The sequence below is a fragment of the Loxodonta africana genome, chromosome 2 (genome assembly GCF_030014295.1).
Source record: "Loxodonta africana isolate mLoxAfr1 chromosome 2, mLoxAfr1.hap2, whole genome shotgun sequence".
In the NCBI taxonomy this organism is placed as follows: Eukaryota; Metazoa; Chordata; class Mammalia; order Proboscidea; family Elephantidae; genus Loxodonta; species Loxodonta africana.
The window spans coordinates 46,387,623-46,407,189 of NC_087343.1; the positions used below are offsets into that span (position 1 = coordinate 46,387,623).

The window sequence follows — 19,567 nt, forward strand, 5'->3', positions numbered from 1 at the left end:
CTGTTATTTTTTTAAACATTCCTTTCACACACTTGTCTTTGTGTGTAATGAATTACACACACACATGACAAGTAAACCGACAATCAGCTGAAGACAGAAATAGTAAGCTGAAAAATAAATGCAAGAAAATTATAAAAATTATACCAGAAGATGATAAAGAAATGTAGCATTTGAGAGATTAACATACAAGAAAAAGAGAAATGAGCAAGCCAATCTCAAATAAGGGTTCCAGAAGGATAGCTTATAGATAATTGTTGAGGAACAATATTTAAAGGTATTATGACTGATAAATTTTCACATAAAAGAAGATTGATAAAATAACTACCTAAATAAGTCTACATGTAGAACACCAACTATTAAAAGAAACTGTAGAAAAGGAAGTCTTAAAAGAACCAAAAAGAAATTTCACATCGGCAATAAAAGAGGTCAGATATCTACTAAAGTATGCTAAGAGAAAACAATTTTCAGCCTAGAATGCTATACCCAGCTAAACGATCATTCAAAAGATGAGCAACAAAAATATGCTGATACAAGAAAAAAAAGAACTTGCTCTTTCATACTCTCAGTTAAAGAATTAATGTAAAAAGGAAATTGAACTGCTAATAATTAAGCTAAAAGAAGCAATATTGAGCACATAAAATAATACAGAATGAGGTAAGTCTAAATAAAAACTGATGATAAAAATGATTAGAAAGAGGATTAAAAAAACTTAGAAATATGGTACTAGATAAGTATGACATTAGAGGATAGCAATTATCACTCTAAAATCTTTTAATTATATTGGAGGTGGATAAGGATAACTTCAAACTTTGGTAAGTAAATCTATTAAAAATGTAAGAGAATCACTGAAGGCTAGTAATAGAATGTGCAATTTTCCAAAGTGTGGAGCAGAAAAAAAGAGAATATCTATCCAAAAGGAAACGAGAAAGGAGAAAGGGATAAAGCAACAAAAAAAGGATGACCATGAAGGGGAAAAAAAAAAAAGATGGTTGTAATATACTCAAACATATTAGTAACCACAGTACCCAGTAAAAGTAAACAGCTCTGACAAATCCACAGACCTAGTGGTCTATTTTAACACATCTCTTTTAGAAACTGGGTAGATCAAGCAGTCAAAAATTGAGTAAAATTGCATAATATTTGAATACCACAATTAAGAAATTTAACGTAGTAGACATATATGGCCCATTCTAAGGGTGAATACAAAATTTGTACTCAACAATTACAGATTAAGCATGTTTTCCAAGCACATAAAAAAATTTATAAAGCCTGACCCCCTACACAGAAATATGGCAGACACTGTCTCTTGCTTACCCAATACATGACCCTCCTACTCGCCAATTACCAGGATCTGGTTTTGTGTTCAGATAAGAAAAAGAGCTCCCTTGATCTCTAGTTAGGGATACCTCTCCCCAGCCTCAAGGAGTGAATAATGATTGGCTCAACCCAGTCGTTTTTAACTGCAAGTTGTTGGTGTATAGGAATGAAAATGGTTCTCTTATATTAATCCAACAATTACCTTCTTAAAGACAGATACTCTTCAGTTTTCTACGTGAACGATCATATGGTATGCAAATGATTGTTTTGTTTCTTCCTTTTCAGACCTTGGCATATTACTTCTTTTTCCTCCTGGTGCACAGGCTAGGACTTACAATACATAGGTGAATTCATACATTGATTGCAAACATAGTTACGTTATTCATAATTTTTAAGGGAAGGGTACTAATGTGTCACCAGGAAGAATGTTTACAGTAGGTATTTAACAGATTCCCTTCATTAGAAAAGGAAGTTTCCTTCTGTTCTTTGTTTATGAGTTTTTATTTAATGTTAATACTTTTTTTCCTCTGGCATTGATTGAAATGATCATAAATCTTTCTCCTTTAATCCACTATTATGGTAATTATGTAAACATAAACCATTTCAGTATTCCTAGGATAAATCCAACTTGGCCAAGATGCTTTTGTTTATGTGTATATTTATTATTTTATATTTATATATTATATATGTATATGCACATACGTGTACATAGTATATAGCATAAACATTACTACTAATAGTTGGTTCAGGATTTGGAAATCTATGTTCAGGAGTAAAATGAACCTATGATTTTTTTTTCTCTCATGCTTCTTTGTCTGGCTTTTGTTTTAAAGTCTTGTTGTTGCTGTTGTGGGCCATCAAGGTGATTCTAACTCATAGGGACACAATAGAACAGAGTAGAACTGCACCCATAGGGTTTCCTAGGCTGTAGTCTTTACGAGAACAGATTGCCTGGTCTTTTCTCCTACAGGGCCACTGATGGGTTCAAACCATGGAACTTCATTTAGCACCCGAGTGCTTACCCATTGCAACACCAGAGCTCCTAAAGTCTTATTAGCCTCATAAAAATTAAATGTTCCAATATCCATATGGTCTCTAATTCCATCCATATGGTCTATCAGATCTGAGAGACACTTGTGAAAATCTCAATTTTTCCTTGCAATTTTGTCAATTTTTTTTATATATTTTAATGCTATATTTTTAGATGCCTAATTTTTTTTTACAAGGTTAAAATTGTTGACCAAATTTCTTTCTGTTAAAGTATATATTCCATTACCATGAAGTAGATACTTTAATCCTTAATAATGTTTTTTGTATTAAAGTTCATTTTGTTTGAAAATATTTTAGATTATAACTGATATTTTATTATTTAATATTTGCTGTATATTTTGTATCCTTTATTTTTCAATGCTTCTTTGGACTTATAAATAGGTATGTTTTAACTACATACACATTTTTTAATCCAGTCTGAAAATCTTTGTTAACTGTTGGATTTATGACATTTGTATTTATTATGACTATTTATATGATTGGAATTACTTCTCTCATCTTATTCTGTATTTTATTTATTTCAACTTTTTCTATGTCTTTCACTTCCCTTTCCCTTCAAATATTACATCTCCTTCAATCCCTCTATTTCCTGTTACAGGTATGTTAAACCTTTTAATTATATCTTCCATGTTTCTTAACTTCTTTTTCAGAAGAGACTGAAGGAGGCAAAATTATAGATTCATCAATTTTAGCAGAATATTTGTGAAACTGATAATATTGGTTGCCTGTGAGGAGGAAAACTGTGAGAAAGGTGAGTAATATGAAAACCTTCAGATTTTTTGTTTTGTTTCTTGAATTTTGCCTTCTAGTAGTGTGTTTTTCATAATTTCTTCAAATATTATCTTCTTGCAAAGTCAACCATGCATTTTAAGGAACATTTGTTGTATTTTATCCAGCATTTCTGGGTGTTTGAAGTGGCAAGGTTTCCCAGACAGCAAGTTGCAGTATCAAGAGATTTGCATTCTAACCCATGCTTTCTCTCTGTCTAGCTGTAGAATTATAAACAAGTCACTTAACCTCTCTGGGTCTCATTTTTCTCATCTTTAAAGTCATAAGGTTGAAGAAGGTGAGTTGGTGCGGTCACTGTTTCTACAACATATGATATGATTTGTATTCATTTTTGGGTAATAGATCACTCTGCTGTATCATATTTAATGTCTTTTTTTCCTGTTTCCCAAGGTTTTGTAAAATGTTAAAAATAATTACCCACCTCTTTGAAGGCCTAGAATTGACTGCACATTTGGGGAGTCAAGAAACAGTATGTTCCTAATGCTACACGAAGTTATGTGAATTTGACTAAGTTGGTTGAAGTCGGCTTACCTTTACTTACTTTCAACTGTTGTGGAAATTATGGCTTTAAAAATACCTATAAATAGCACTGGGTGGAAACTATGGAATTCAGTCTGCTTGTGAATAGGAAGTAAGGACTTTAGAAGAGAAGAGAGAAGGAAGGAAACAAAAGCTCCTGGCTTCCTACTGCTGCTGGTGACTTCTTCCTTCAATTCCTTTTGGTCAGTTTTGGATAAAAGTAAAGAAGGAAGGCGAAAACCCAGTATTTGACCTCTACCATGACCATGATTCATGTCTGAACAATAAATATTGTGAAGATTTTAACAGTGCAAGAGCAACCTTAGTGATTCTACAGACAGTACACAACATTGCTGATGAAGTTCCGGCATCCAAAAGGATCAACCTGAAAATGGACTCATTCCATTGGAATTGAGGATAGGGTAGAAGCAGAATGGGCAGGGAGCATGCGCTTCACTTCAGCTCAGATGAGCTTTGCCATGCTTGTTTCAGAACTATCCCATCCTAAATAAGATCTCTTTTTTTTTTTAATGTCTGCTCTCCTGCCACCGCTTTTTTCTGTGTCAGTCAGTCATTGGCTCCCAACTGCTCCTAGGGGTGGGGACTATAATTTCCCATAATATGGCTCCTATTTGACTGAAGGAACTTCTCCAGAGAAGGGGGTAACTGTAAGCTGTTAGCTACAGCACTCACAGCATCCAGAGGGAGAGTGGGAGACTGCACCAGCTGGTAATGGAGATCTAGAACAAAAGTGGGGTATCTATATAATTTCCTGTAGTTTCCAAGACTTCGTATTCCTATAGCAGAGTCCATATACATTAACACTGCCTACGTTGCAAATGTGGCACTATCAACAGCGTACTGATAGTAACAATCAGGCTTTCCAACTCTCCTAAATTTTTCTTTCAACTGCCTTATATATATTTTACTTTTAACTTCTCAATACTCAATATTTCTTTATAGTTTAGAAATATTTTATTTAGCCAGGAGGGGCTAGATAGAGGAAAAAAGACATTCCTAAAAATTCCTTTCAAACTGCAGTTCCACCAGAGTATTTTGCTGCCTTATTTTAATAACCATTTTTTTTGAGACTCACTGAAAATAATCAGAGCTAATTTCAGATTTCCTATGCCCTGCAAAGGACAGAATATTATTTATAAGGAAAATATTTTTGCATCAGGGTATACACATACCCAATCAATTTAATTAAGCACAGTAAGTTCTTTATCATCTGGGCTTAACCATATTGAATTGTCTGGTAAATTCAATACAGAACAAGGTAATAGTTGGCAGAAATACTAGAACCATAAAATATGCTCCAGAATGCTACAGTCTAGATATAAAAGCAACTTTTAGATATAATCTTAGAAAAATAGCAATAAACAAACATATACCAAAATGGCAAAGCCTAAGTACAACAAAAATAATTCATCTCAGTATAGATGGAAAATTCAGATTTAAAAGTACTGTTTAAAGCAATTGTGAAAATGCCTTTTTGTTCATATTTATAGATACATCAATTTTATCTAAATATTTGAGAAACTGGTAATATTGCTTACCTGTAGGGAGGAAAACTATGTTTAAGAAAGGTGAATGGTATTTTGTTTTGTTTTTTTGATTTTGAACCACGAGAATATATTCCATATTAAGTAGTTATTAAGAATGCTTTACATTTTTAAGATTCCTCAACTATCTGGATTTTTATTTTTAGAAGCATGCTAGAATGATTGTGGATTGATACAGGTAAAGGTGGGGATAGTCTTTTATCAAGGAATAAGTATAATGACATAATTCATCAATTGCTTGTTGTATGCTAGATATTTTGCTAAGAGATTTATTTACTCCTTTTTATTACTTTATTGTGCTTTAGGTGAAAGTTTACAGCATACATTAGTTTCTAATTTATACATAGCACAATATTGAATAAGAGTGGTGATAAAGGGCATCCTTGTCTGGTTCCCACTCTCAAGGGGAGTGCTTTCAGTTTCTCTCCGTTTAGGATGATGCTGGCTGTTAGCTTTGTATAAATGCCCTTTATTATGTAAAGGAATTTCCCTTCTATTCCTATTTTGCTAAGAGTTTTATCAGCAATGTGTGTCAGAGAACTCGACCAGCCTGAAACCAGAAGAACTAGATGGTGCTTAGCTACCACGAATGACCACCCTGACAGAGAACATAACAGAGAGTCCTGGACAGAGCAGGAGAAAAATGTAGAACAGAATTAAAATTCATGCAAAGACCAGACTTAATGGTCTGACAGAGACTGGAAGAACCCTGAAAATTATTGCCTCTGGACACTTTAACCCAGAACTGAAAACCGTTCCCAATACCCACTTTTCAGACAAAGATTAAACAGGCCTATAAAACAAAAAACAATACACTTAAGGAATGTGCTTCTTAGTTCAATCAAATATATGAGACCAAATGGGCAGCACCTGTACAAAAGCAGGATGAGAAGACAGGAAGGGACAGGAACTGGACAAATGGACACAGGGAACCCTCTGTAGAAAGGGGGAGTGTGCTGTCACATTGTGAGGATTCAAACCAAAGTCACAAAACAATATGCATATAAATTTTTGAATGAGAAATTAACTTGAGCCGTAAACTGTCACCTAAAGCACAATAAAAAGAGAAAAAAACTATACACAAATTATTTTGCAACATTGGTTGCAATCCCCATATTGTGTCAGCGGTTTCCCCCTTTCCCTTTCCACTCTGGGTTCCCTGTGCCCATTCTTAAAATTTTCCCGTCCCTTCCTGCTGTCTCATCTTTGCTTTTGTCAGGTGCTGCCCATTTGTTGCCAAATATAGTGCCCGCAGTTAGTTGTTACACATGTCAGTACTCAAATGTGTGGTCTCCTAATTATTTTCATTTTCTAAACCTGGTTTTTATGCCCAGTCTAGTGCCTGGAGTTGTTACATATGTCAGTACTGTGATTAACTCCCTAATGTCTTCACGTGGTGCTAAATTGTTACTGTGGAGGCTGGTTACCACCAAGCAATTGCTCCAGGTTGCCTTCTGCTCTGACAGTTATTCATCTCAAAGTGATGGCTTTCTGCTCTTTTATTTTCCCCCAAGTAAGTGTTTCCACTGCGCTCCCATTGTGGATTGGATACTGGGCAAAGAAATGGGGTTATTTATCTACTGTTGCCCATTTTTGAAGATACAGGTAGAGACAGAGAAAGAGAGCCTTATTAGTTATGTTCAGGAGTTTGTTCTGCAGATGGGAGGAACTTATAGCTTTATTTCATTTTTTTTTTACATCAGAATTTCTGTATGTTCTAGTGCTTCTGAAGACACACACAAACTCCCTGGTTTAATCATCAGCACAAGCATCATCTGTAGTTTGTGTTAGTTTATCACTTTACACAGCATTTTCACATTTGCACTCACATGTGATCTTCTCAGTAACGCCATGAGGATGTTAGGTAGGTGTGATGGAGACTGTCATGGTTCACCACACCTTGTTTCCATTTCCTCCTGAACACACAGCTAGACGTTATTTCTCAGACTCCCATACAATTAGATAGAGCCCACATGACTGAATTATGGCCAGCGAAATACAAGTAAAAGTGGTGTGTGCCACTCTCAGACCTGGCCCCCATAAGACCCTGAACCTCTGTGCTCTTTATTTTTCTTCTACCAACCAGATGGTATGGAAGAGCCACTAGATAAAAAGTGACTGGGTCCCTGAATGTCTTCATGGTGTGAGGACCTCATTCCATCCCAGCAAACCTCATTGGACAACGAAGGAAATGAGAAATAATCTACTGAGATTGGGGTGGGGGGGGGTTGTTTGTGTCATCAGTTAGCCCATGCTGATTAATGCAGTTTGATTGGCATCATGTCTTTTCAGTGGCTGAGAACATGGGCACAGAAAAGCTGTTACTTGCTCAAAGTCACAAGAACTAGTAGGAATAACCGAAAATTTTACAGTGCTTACTCTGTGTGAGGCTTTATCCATTATGTCATCTAATCCTCACAACAAGCCTGTGAGGAAGATAGTATCATGCACATCATACAGATGAGCAAACTGAAGTTTGGTTGAAGAATGTGGAGGACATTGCCGTTTTTTAAAAGTCGACCCAGCATTTGAAACTCTTTCATATTTGTGTGATATTGTTCGGAGGCAAGGCCGACCCTCCCATTAAAAATCAATTGCCATGGAGTCGATTCTGACTCACGGAGGACCACGTGTATCAGAGTAGAACTGTGTTCCAAAGGGTTTTCAATGGTTGATTTTTCTAAAGTGATCACCAGGCCTTTCTTCTTAAGGTGCCCCTGGGTGGACTTGAACTTTCAACCTGTTCTTAACAGCCAAGCATGTTAACCATTTGGGCCACCAAGTGCCTCCTAATACATGAACCTAGTTGTTGCGAGTTGCTGTCAAGCCTATTCTGACTCATGGCAACCCCATGTATTACAGAGCAGAACTTCTCCATGGAGTTTTCTTGGCTGTGATCTTAAAAGAACCAGATTGCTAGACCTTTTCTTCTGTGATACCTATGGGTGAGTTTGAATCATCAGTCTTTAGGTTAGCAGTCAAGCACAAACCTTTTGTGCCACCAAGGGACTTTCAAAGTATGAATAAGCACACACAAATGAACATTTACAAATGCCAGCCAGTGCTATAAAAGGAAGGAACGGAACAGACTTAGTTTTGAGGTCAGGAATGGCCATTCTGAAGAAGTGGTATGTTCTCAAGAGGGCATCATTTCTTCCCCTCTAGAATGGCTCCCTAGTATACAACAAGAATAGCCTATCTTCCACTCTTGTATGCAGGAAGCTTTAAGCACATTCTGGCTCAAAGCTTGTATCCACTGTGTCTAATGCCTCAGAGAAGACAGTTTGAGATGCTATAGGCCAAAAACTAGAGCAGAGGAGATTTCTGAGAACTCAGATACTGGATCCTAAAGAAACTTGTTGTTAGTTGCTGTCGAGTAGGCTCAGAATCATGGCAACCCTATGTACAACAAAACAAAATGTTACCTGTCCTGCACCATCTTCACAAACACTGGTATGCTCAAGACCATTGTTGCAGCCACTGTGTATTCTGACTGCCTTTCAACCTAGGGGGTTCATCTTCCAGCACTACATCGAATAATATTCTGTTGTGATCCATAGGGTCTTTTTATTATTATTATTTTATTTTATTGAGCTTTAGGTGAAAGTTTACAGCACAAATTAGTTTCTCATTCAAAAATTTATACACAAATTATTTTGTGACATTAGTTGCAGTCAACACTCTTCCCCTTTATGCCCCAGGTTCTCCATGTCCATTCTTACAGTTTGCCTGTCCCTTTCTGTCTTCTTTCATTGCTTTTGAGCAAATGTTGCCCATTTGGTCTCCTATACTTCACTGAACTAAGAAGCCCGTTCTTCACATGTGTTATTGTTTGTTTTATACGCCTGTCTAACCCTTGGCTAAAAGGTAGGCTCTGGGATTGGCTTCGGTTCTGCGTTAGCAGGCTGTCCGGAGGCAACAGTCTTGGAGGTTCCTCCAGTCTCTGTCAGACCAGTAAGTCTCACAGTTTTCTGTGAATTTGAATTTTGTTTTATATTTTTCTCCAGCTCTGTCTGGGACGCTCTATTGAGATCCCTGTCAGGGCTGTCCATAATGGTAGCTGGGCACCTTCTAGTTCTGGGCTCAGGCTGGTGGAGGCTTTGGTTCATGTGATCCGTTAGCCCTTTGGTCTAATATTTTCCTTGTGTCTTTGGTTTTCTTTGTTCTCCTTTGCACCAGATGGGGTGGGACCAATAGTTGTATCTTAGATGGCCACTCACAAGCTTTTAGGACCCCAGATGTTACTCACCAAAGTAGGGTATAGAATATTTTCTTAAGGAACCATGTTACTTGACCTAGGTGTCCCCCTAAGACCATGGTCCTCAGCCCTCAGCCCCAGTAAATCGGTCCCTCAAGATGTTTGGATGTGTCTGGGAAGCTTCTTGGTCAAGAATCAAGACATTGTCTTGGTCAAGTTGTGCTGATTTCCCCCATATTATGTGTTGTCTTTCCTTTCACCAAAGTTAACACTTGTCTACCATCTAGTTAGTGATTTCCCCTCTAAATTCCTCCCCTCCTTCATAACGATCAAAGATGGCTTCTTTCTGCACGTAAACCTTTGCTTAGGTTTTTATAATAGTGGTCTCATATGATATTTGTCCTTTTGTAATTGACTTATCTCACTTAGCATAAACCATGTGGTGTAATGTTTCACAGATTCATCATCGTTCTTTATCATTGGGTAATACTCCATTGTGTGTATGTACTATAATTTATTCATCTGTCGATGAGCACTTAGGTTGTTTCCATTTTTTTGATATCATGAGTAGTGCTGCAAGAAACATGGTTGTGCGCATGTCTATTTGTGCAATGGCTCTTATTTCTCTAGGATATATTCCTAGAAGCGGTGTAGCTGGATCATATGGTATTTCTATTCCTGGCTTTTTATGGAAGCACCATGTTGTTTTCCATAGTAGTTTTACCATTTTACATTCCCACCTGCAGAGCATAATAGTTCCAATCTCCCACAAACTTTCCAACATTTGTTATTTTCTGTTTCTGATTAGTGCCAGCAATGTTGGAGTGAGATGATATCTCATTATACTTTCAATTTGCATTTCTCGAATGGCTAATAATTGTGAGCATTTCCTTATGTGTCTTTTTGCCACCTGAACGTCTTCTTTGGGGAAGTGTCTGTTCATGTCCTTTGCCCATTTTTTAATTGGATTACTTGTCTTTTTGCTGTTGAGGTGGTGGAATATTCTGTAGATTTTATAGATTGGACCCTTGTCAGACATGTCATAGCCAACAATTTTTCCCGGTCTGTAAGTTCTCCTTTTACTCTTTCAGTCAAGTCCTAAGTGTTTAATTTTTAGGAGCTCCAAGTTATCCAGTTTATCTTCTGGTGTTTGCGCATTGTTAATTACGGTTTATGTTCTATTTATACCATTATTAGGGCCCCTAGCTTTATCCCTATTTTTTCTCCTATATCTTTATCATTTTAGATTTTATGTTTAGGTCTTTGAGTCATTTTGAGGTAGTTTTTGTGTATGTACATTCTTATTTAACCCACACAACAAACCTTTCAGATAGGTAATAATATTTTGCCAATTACAAATGAGAGAATTATGGCTTATTATCAATAAGCAGCTTATCTAAAATATTACAGCTAATAACTGGTATAACCTGCTACTGTAACCCAAGCAATCTAAACATAGGATCTTCTAGCTAAAATGAAGTTAGTAGAATTTTCCCAGCATGAACCCTTCTTTTCTTTAAATTCATGGCCAGGCCCTAGTTAACGCCTTTGTTATCACTCATTTCCCTTCAAGTTCTCGTTACAAAAATTGGCGTCAGTGATTGCACTCTGGTAGGAGGTCTCTGGAGCCCTGGTGGCACAGTGGTTAGGAGCTTGGCTGCTAACCAAAAGGTCAGTAGTTTGAATTCTCCAGCCACTAATTAGAAACCCTATGAGGCAGTTCTACTCTGTTCTATAGGGTTGCTGTGAGTCAGAATGGACTCAATGACAACAGGTTTAGGAAGTCTATAGATGAGAACAGTTGTTTTTGTTGTTGTTGTTGTTGTTAGGTGCTGTCAAGTTGGTTCCGACTCATAGCAACCCTATGCACAACAGAACGAAGCACTACCCGGTCTTGTGCCATCTTTACAATCATTGTTATGCTTGAGATCATTGTTGCAGCCACTGTGTCAATCCACCTCGTTGAGGGTCTTCCTCTTTTCTGCTGACCCTGTATTCTGCCAAGCATGATGTCCTTCTCCAGGGACTGATCCCTCCTGACATGTCCAAAGTATGTAAGATGCAGTCTCACCATTCTTGCCTCTAAGGAGCATTCTGGCTGCACTTCTTCCAAGACAGATTTGTTCATTCTTTTGGCAGTACATGGTATATTCAATATTCTCCACCAACACCACAATTCAAAGGTGTCAACTCTTCTTCGGTCTGCCTTATTCATTGTCCAGCTTTCACATGCATATGATGCAACTGAAAATACCATGGCTTGGGTCAGGAGCACCTTAGTCTTCAGGGTGACATCTTTGCTCTTCAACACTTTGAAGAGGTCCTTTGCAGCAGATTTACCCAATGCAAGGCGTCTTTTTTGATTTCTTGAGTGCTGCTCCCATGGGTGTTGATTGTGGATCCAAGTTAAATGAAATCCTTGACAACTTCAATCTCTTCTCCGTTTATCATGATGTAGGTTATTGGTCCAGTTGTGAGGATTTTTGCTTTCTTTATGTTGAGGTGCAATCCATACTGAAGGCTGTGGTCTTTGACCTTCATTAGTAAGTGCCTCAGGTCCTCTTCGCTTTCAGCAAGCAAGGTTGTGTCATCGGCGCAACGCAGGTTGTTAACAACTCTTCCTCCAATCCTGATGCCCCATTCCTCTTCATATAGTCCAGCTTCTCATATTATTTGTTCAGCACACAGATTAAATGGTATGGTGAAAGAATACAACACTGACGCATACCTTTCCTGACTTTAAACCAGTCAGTATCCCCTTGTTCTGTACGAACAACTGCCTCTTGATCTATGTAAAGGCTCCTTGTGAGTACAATTAAGTGTTCTGGAATTCCCATTGTTCACAATGTTATCCATAGTTTGTTATGATCCACACAGTCGAGTGCCTTTGCATAGTCCATAAAACACAAGTATGCATCCTTCTGGTATTCTCTGCTTTCAGCCAGGATCCATCTGACATCAGCAATGATATCCCTGGTTCCATGTCATCTTCTGAAACTAGCCTGAATTCCTGGCAGTTCCCTGTTGATATACTGCTGCAGCTGTTTTTGAATGATCTTCAGCAAAATTTTGCTTGCGTGTGATATTAATGATATTGTTCCATAGTTTCCACATTCAGTTGGATCACCTTTCTTGGGAATAGGCATAAATATGGATCTCTTCCAGTCAATTGGCCAGGAAGCTGTCTTCCATATCTCTTGGCATAGACAAGTGAGCACCTCCAGCTCTGCATCTGTTTGTTGAAGCATCTCAATTGATATTCCATCAATTCCTGGAGCCTTGTTTTTCAACATTGCCTTCAGAGCAGCTTGGACTTCCTCCTTCAGTACCATCAGTTCCTGATCATATGCCACCTCTTGAAATGGTTGAATAGCGACTAATTCTTTTTGGTATAATGACTCTGTGTATTCTTTCCATCTTCTTTTGATGCTTCCTGCGTCGTTTAATATTTTCCCCATGGAATCCTTCACTGTTGCAACTCGAGGCTTAAATTTTTTCTTCAGTTCTTTCAGCTTGAGAAACGCCGAGCGTGTTCTTCCCTTTTGGTTTTTCATCTCCAACTCTTTGCACATGTCATTATAATACTTTACTTTGTCTTCTCGAGACGCCCTTTGAAATCTTCTGTTCAGTTCTTTTACTTCAATTCTTCCTTTTGCTTTAGCTGCTCAATGCTCAAGAGCAAGTTTCAGAGTCTCCTCTGACATCCATCTTGGTCTTTTCTTTCTTTTCTCTCTTTTCAGTGACCTCTTGCTTTCTTCATGTATGATGTCCTTGATGTCATTCCACAACTCGTCTGGTCTTCGGTCACTAGTGTTCAATGCATCAAATCTATTCTTCAGATGGTCTCTAAATTCAGGTGGAGATATACTCAAGGTCAGATGAGACCTAGAAGATATAAACCTCCAGAAGGTGCCCCTAAATTAACCCTTCAAACCAGAGAAGGTCTCTTTCTCCACATCACATTCTACCTAAAATTAATAATTTGATCTATGAATCTCAAAGCTATCTAACCAATGGACATTCAAGTTTGTAATGGGCTACTGGGATTGGTGAGAAATATGGAGTAAAACAATGATTGTTTGATTTGCTTCATCTCATTATTGACCTTACTTTCAGAAATATGTAGATATGTAGCCAGTGCTGACCCATGAGAATTGAAAGGAAAAGAGACTGGTAATGCAGTGTTGGCCTGTGTGCTACTCTGTTCTAATCCAGAATTGGGAATTACTCCAGCAGACTCACTCACTGCTAAAAAATCTTGGTGCCTCACCTACCCCAGATGAGAAATGCCCTTTGCCATGGAGTCAATTCCAACTCACGGCAGCCCCATGTGTGTACAGAGTAGAACTGCTCCATAGGGTTTTCTTGGCTGTAATATTTATGGATGCAGATTTCCAGGCATTTCTTCCACGGCACCACTGGGTCGGTTCGAAGTGCCAACGTTTAGATGAGTAGCTGAGTGCAAACCATTTGTGCCACCAGGGACATTTCCCCAGGTGAGAAGGACCTGCTAAACAGTCTCTATGGATTCAGCCACAGACCCTGGCCACAAACTATATCTGGAGGAAAATTTACAGAATCTCTTTAAGCCGTTTCCTCATGCGATCAGTTTAAGTTTCCAAAAGAGAGGCTTTTGAAATAATCCAAGCAAAATATGATTGAACCTGATATGGTACAATGGCAAGAGGGATGGAGAGGAGATAAAATGTGAATGTTTAGGGGATGAAATCTAAAGGGCATGAATAATCATAGGACGTTAAGGCTAAGTGAGAAAAAACAGTCAAAGAAGACTCCCAGAGTTCTTAGTTGGACAAGTAAGTAGGTAATCAGTGGCATCAATGGAGATTTGGAACACTGAGGGAGAAGATGAGATTTTTGGCTGTCCTTTCATTTGGTTTCACTTGTGTTTATTTGCTTTTGTTTCAGATGAGTTAGGAGGTGGTTAGAGTGAGATGATTAATTTCATTTCAACTGTAACAATCCCTAACTAGCTAACTTCTTGCTTCCATTTCTTTGGTTTCTATCCAAGCCTTTGTGGTTGTTAAGACAACATAAGAGAACCCAAAGCCCCAGGAGACAGACATCCTGAAATCCCCACAGCCAAAAAGTTTCCCGAGTCCAGAGGTCAAAAGCTGGCAACCAGCAAACCAACTCTAGCCTTTCCTAGCAACATATTTGGAATCGTTGCAATCAGTTGTCAAGGTCTAAAAATGGAGATGCAGAGATTTAAAACTATGGATTTAGGATTTGTATAATTGAGAAACCATGGGTCCAGATTTCCACATGACACTATCAGTTGGAGCTGATGAGTAGCTAGCTGATCCTTCAAACAGGGTATTGTTCTGCATTACATCACTGCCCCTCTGTCCTAGGTTCGGTTTTGTGTATTACTTGCCTGGCTTCCCTGGGCATTCTATTTTAAATCCCCTGCCTAAGGCTGAAAGACTTGACTAGCCTTGTAACCTTTCTCAACCTGTAAACGGCACCCCTCCCACCCTAGGTTGTGATCACTGCCCCAAAGGGCCAATCAAAGTAGAGGAAGAAAAAATGTTTTCTCCTTAATCCCAGGATGGATATTATTCTACTCCATCTGCTGGATTCTGGCTAAATCTCAAAACTGTTCTATATTTCCATGGTGGCCCCAAACCCCTTCTCTACCTTTAGCCATCTTTAGTTAATAGTACACATCTGCAAAGAGCCTTGGTTGAAAGAGGAAGATGTAGAACAAGCCCTGTTCAGATATTTTGTGCCTGCAGTCCCTTGACTGGGACCTTCCCCCACTCTGATGTAACCTCTTATTACCTGTTCCTTTCTACTTTTTGCTGATTTCTTAGACACCCAGGCTTGACCTGGCAACTTAGACCCTCAATCTATCCACTCATTCCAAACACTTGATTCCAAACTGAAGATGCGTCCTTGGTACCTGCTACTTCTTGGTGCTCTCCTGCCCCATTCAAAACATAGACACTGAGCCTCACATTGGTCTTAACCGAATTTAAAAGAAAAGGCAAGATGTGGATTATAGTGGAATTATATGTTTGAGGGAGCAAGTCTAGTGAAACTCTCTGTTATAATTTGTAACTTTTCCTACCTGGAATCTAGCTAATATCTTGGGTGGGTTGGAAGAAAAATATTCCCTGGTATACATGGTCTGCTTAGGTAACTCTGCCTGTGCCCATTCAGAGATCTGGAGACCAAATCCACACCTCATAAATTTCCCACCTAGGTCCAACGCCTACTTCATTCTCACTGGTAACCCTAGGAAGCTGGCCAGTCCCCAGTCTTCTAACTCACATTCCAACTTTGAGCGTGTGAGGATGCATAAGGCAGTTGGAAGTCTGAAAAACCTGCATTCAGAGCTGAATAACTAGCTGTTGCCTTGGGCAATATGTATTGAACATCCAATATGTGCCAGGTAATAAGAATGCAGAGATGAGTGAGCCATAATGACCGACCAAGAAGAATAGGCAAAAATTATTTATTTTGTAATTCAATGTGGCGAGTTCTCTAAGAGAAGCAAAGTCATGTTTTATGATATATTAGAAGGCACAAATGAGGGGCACTTAACTTCTAGAATAGTATTTCTCAAACTTTGTTGTGCTCTGAATCACTAGGAGTCTTGTTAAAATACAGGTTCTAGGTCAGTAGGCATTGGATAGGACCAAGAATCTGCATTTCAAACAAGCTCCCAGGTGATGCCAATGGCGCTAGCTGTGGACCAGACTTTGAGTGGCAAACTTTTGCAAGATCGGGAAATGCTTCCAAAAAGGGGTGGTGAGTGTATTTATATCTTAATGAATAAATAGGACTTACACAATGTGATAAGGTGAAAATGTTCAAGTCAGGCAGAGACACAACATCTTTGAAAATTATAAAAGGTTTTTCTGCTGCTTAATATATTAGTATGAAGAATGTTAGAATTGGCTCTCTCACTGGTGAAGTTAATAGTATTCAAGATGTGGATTAGCTAAAATATTTTAAAGATACTCTCATCTTTGCCTTAACAGAACGTAAGAATCCACAGAAGCCTATACCCTGAATCCTGGGGAATAACATCTGAGCTTTGATCACCAATTGGTTGGCCCTCAAGTAGTTCAGAAGGAAGCACAATCCAACCTCTGGAGCGTTGTTGTGTATGCCTTATGTGAACCTTTCTTATGAAGTGTGGTTAAAGAACCTAAAAGGATAGAGTACTAGAGCTTCAGCTGATTTACAGGCCAACCAGTTTTGTGCTTGCTTCTCTAATAAATGTCTAGGCAATGTCTGTATGCACGGCAGATTATCACCTCAAATGTGCTGTCCTTATAGCCTGGCGATGCAGTTGTGGAGGAGTAGCTAAACCTCACTACCGCAAACTTCTTTGATTGCTCCTGTTATCTACCTATAATGGTGAAGATTATATGTCCACTTGGCTGGGCCATGATTCTCAGTATTTATATGTGATCACCCTAATGATGGAATCTGCTGTGAGTAGCCAATCAGCTGAAAGGAAGTTTCCTTGGGGGTGTGGCCTGCATCCGAATACTAGCAGATGTTCTGGCTTTTGCCTGCTTGGATCCTGCAGCTGGCTCCTGCTCTCCAACCTGCCAATCTTGGGTTCACCAGCCCCTGCAGCTACGTGAATCAGGAGAAGCCTCTATCCTGACCCACAGCCTTGGGATGTTCCAGCCACTACAATTGTGTAAGCCATTTCCTTAATATAAATCTGTCCCTATACGTAGATATATAGGCTTTACTGGTTTTGCTTCTCTAGAAAAGCCAGCCTAAGGCACTACCAAAACCTTAAGACTTGTTGACTTAATTAGGTCAGTTGACAATATTCTAACTGTAAAATGAAGATGGCAGCACTTGCCCTACCTACTTTACAGAATAAACTAAGATGGAATGTACTTTGAAAATTAAAAGATTATGAAAATGCTGGTTGTAATTAAAGAGGTTACCTACCATATCCACTACAATAGTAGTTTCCAAACTTGCTGGATCATAAGAACAACCCAAGTGACTGTTAAGAATACATATTACCAGATCCTACCATTGGAAATTCTATTCAATAGTCTGAGAGGAGGCCCACATAAGGAATAAGTGCTCCAGATGGTCCTTATGAGCTTATAAGTTTGGAAAACTCTGCAGTAAGGAATGGAATCTGGGGAACAAAAGGGAAGACAGCCAAACTCTATCTCCGCACCAATTTCTCTCTATATAGTAGCACATCCATACCATTATCATTACTCTGAATACTCTTGGCAAGTACTTCCCCGTCATCTAGTTCCCTTCCTCCTGATAGTTTGTGTAAAACATTAGTCTAAATTGATACTACATAAAATACCAACTACAAAAATATTTGAGAAGATAAAATTTGAGACTTCCCATACAATGAATTCTTTTTCTGAATCACTTTTCAATGAACAAATTACTCCTATCTGAAAATTATGTCATATACGGTTCTTTGACTTTTTATCTCCAAAGGTCAGCAAAAAAAGGAATGAGTCAACTAAAGACATAACTGGGTAACTATTTCTCTTTGAAGCTGTGCTACTTAAAACTCCTAGAAGGTGTGGCCCTGGGAAGAGCATTGCTTTATGAGGACTAAGTATCTGATGCTATCCTTGTTCTGTTTACGTTAAGGATACATGACTAAAATAATCCTACCAGACCATATATGTACCTAATTATAACTATCACATAAAGACTCACAGGTAGACAGCACAGCTATGTGCTCAGTGGATTGCTTAAGTAAATTTCTTACCTGGGAGTCACAACCGGCTGGCTGGATTCTCTTGTACCTCCCACACAGAATCAGACTCTTGAGCTCTGTAACCAAGTAAGAGGCAGATTGAATTGGCTGGAGAATACAATCAAATAAACCTGTCAATTCTATTGCAAAATACTGCTTTAGTTAGAGAGTGGTAAGCGTCCAGATCTTATTATCCCTAGAGGTTAAACACACTGAAAACATCGGTTAATTAAAAATAAGCCTGTGCTGACAAATTGTAAATGGGGAAGCTTAGAATGTTTAGAAACCCTGGTGGCGTAATGGTTAAGTGCTACGGCTGCCAATCAAAGGGTTGGCAGTTCGAATCTGCCAGGCCTCCTTGGATACTCTATGGGGCAGTTCTACTCTGTCCTATAGGGTCGCTATGAGTTGGAATCGACTCAACAGCACTGGGTTTGGTTTCTTTTTTTTTTTTTTTTTTTCATTTAAGAATGTTTAGGATACAGCTTTTACCTTGAAGGCTGACTGAAGGAAGATAAACGGATGCCTATAGAATGTCTCAAGGTGTCCTGGTGGCACAATGGTTAAGTGCTCTACTGCCAACTGAAAGGTTGGAGGTTTGAACCCACCAGCTGTCCTTCTAGAAAAAAGACCTGGCAATCTCCTCCTGTAAAGATTACAGCCTAGGACACCCTATAGGGCAGTTCTACTCTATGGTATGGGGTTGCTATAAGTCAAAATAGACTCAGAGGAATACAACAACAACACAGAATGTCTCATGACAGTGTCACAGCTGGACTGAACAGACCACATGTCTGAGCCAATCAGTGTGTGCTTATCATTGCTTGTTGTTTGTCACTTTTCCAACGTTGTTGGAGATCTGTAGCTTTAGCTCTGTAAACATCACTCCCACTACAAATAGCCAGAGCAGAAACATGTGCGTAACAAAATATGCAACTTAGAGATCAAACTGTTTTACAAAAGCTTCAAAAACATGAATGCTTTCTTAGCAAACAATGACACAACATTCAAGCACTCGAATGTAATTTAGTTTTCCCTTCAGCCTGAAACATATTAATTTCAGCTTCAACAGACTTGGTCTTCTTCCCAATTTATCTGCTTCAACAGGAAACTATAAAGACTCATTATCACCCGTAAAATATTCTGACAACAGAAGGATAAGACATGGTAACTATTTTATTTATAAGGAATGTATTTTTAAGTTAAGTTGCCAGACACCAAAGAATTAAAAAGACATCAATAGATACAAAGGACACTTTCACAATGCACTTCAGGGCACTTACACAGAACAATCATGCCGATTTTGCTCCTCCATAGTGAAAGACTTTTCTATTGAAAATTGTAAAGTGACAATTTTAGGAAAAGGTGGGTAAGACTTAAACCCGGATGTTGATC

At 38.5% G+C, this 19,567-nt stretch overlaps 1 long non-coding RNA gene across 1 annotated transcript in view; it reads right to left on the minus strand.

The window, feature by feature from the left end:
- The window catches only part of LOC135228110 (uncharacterized), a 102,201-nt gene extending 83,616 nt beyond the window's left edge, over positions 1 to 18,585 (minus strand). The window contains exon 1 of the long non-coding RNA XR_010318423.1: positions 18,185 to 18,585. This is a non-coding gene — a long non-coding RNA (uncharacterized LOC135228110). The remainder of the gene's footprint in view (positions 1 to 18,184) is intronic.
- Between the last annotated feature and the right edge of the window lie 982 nt (positions 18,586 to 19,567).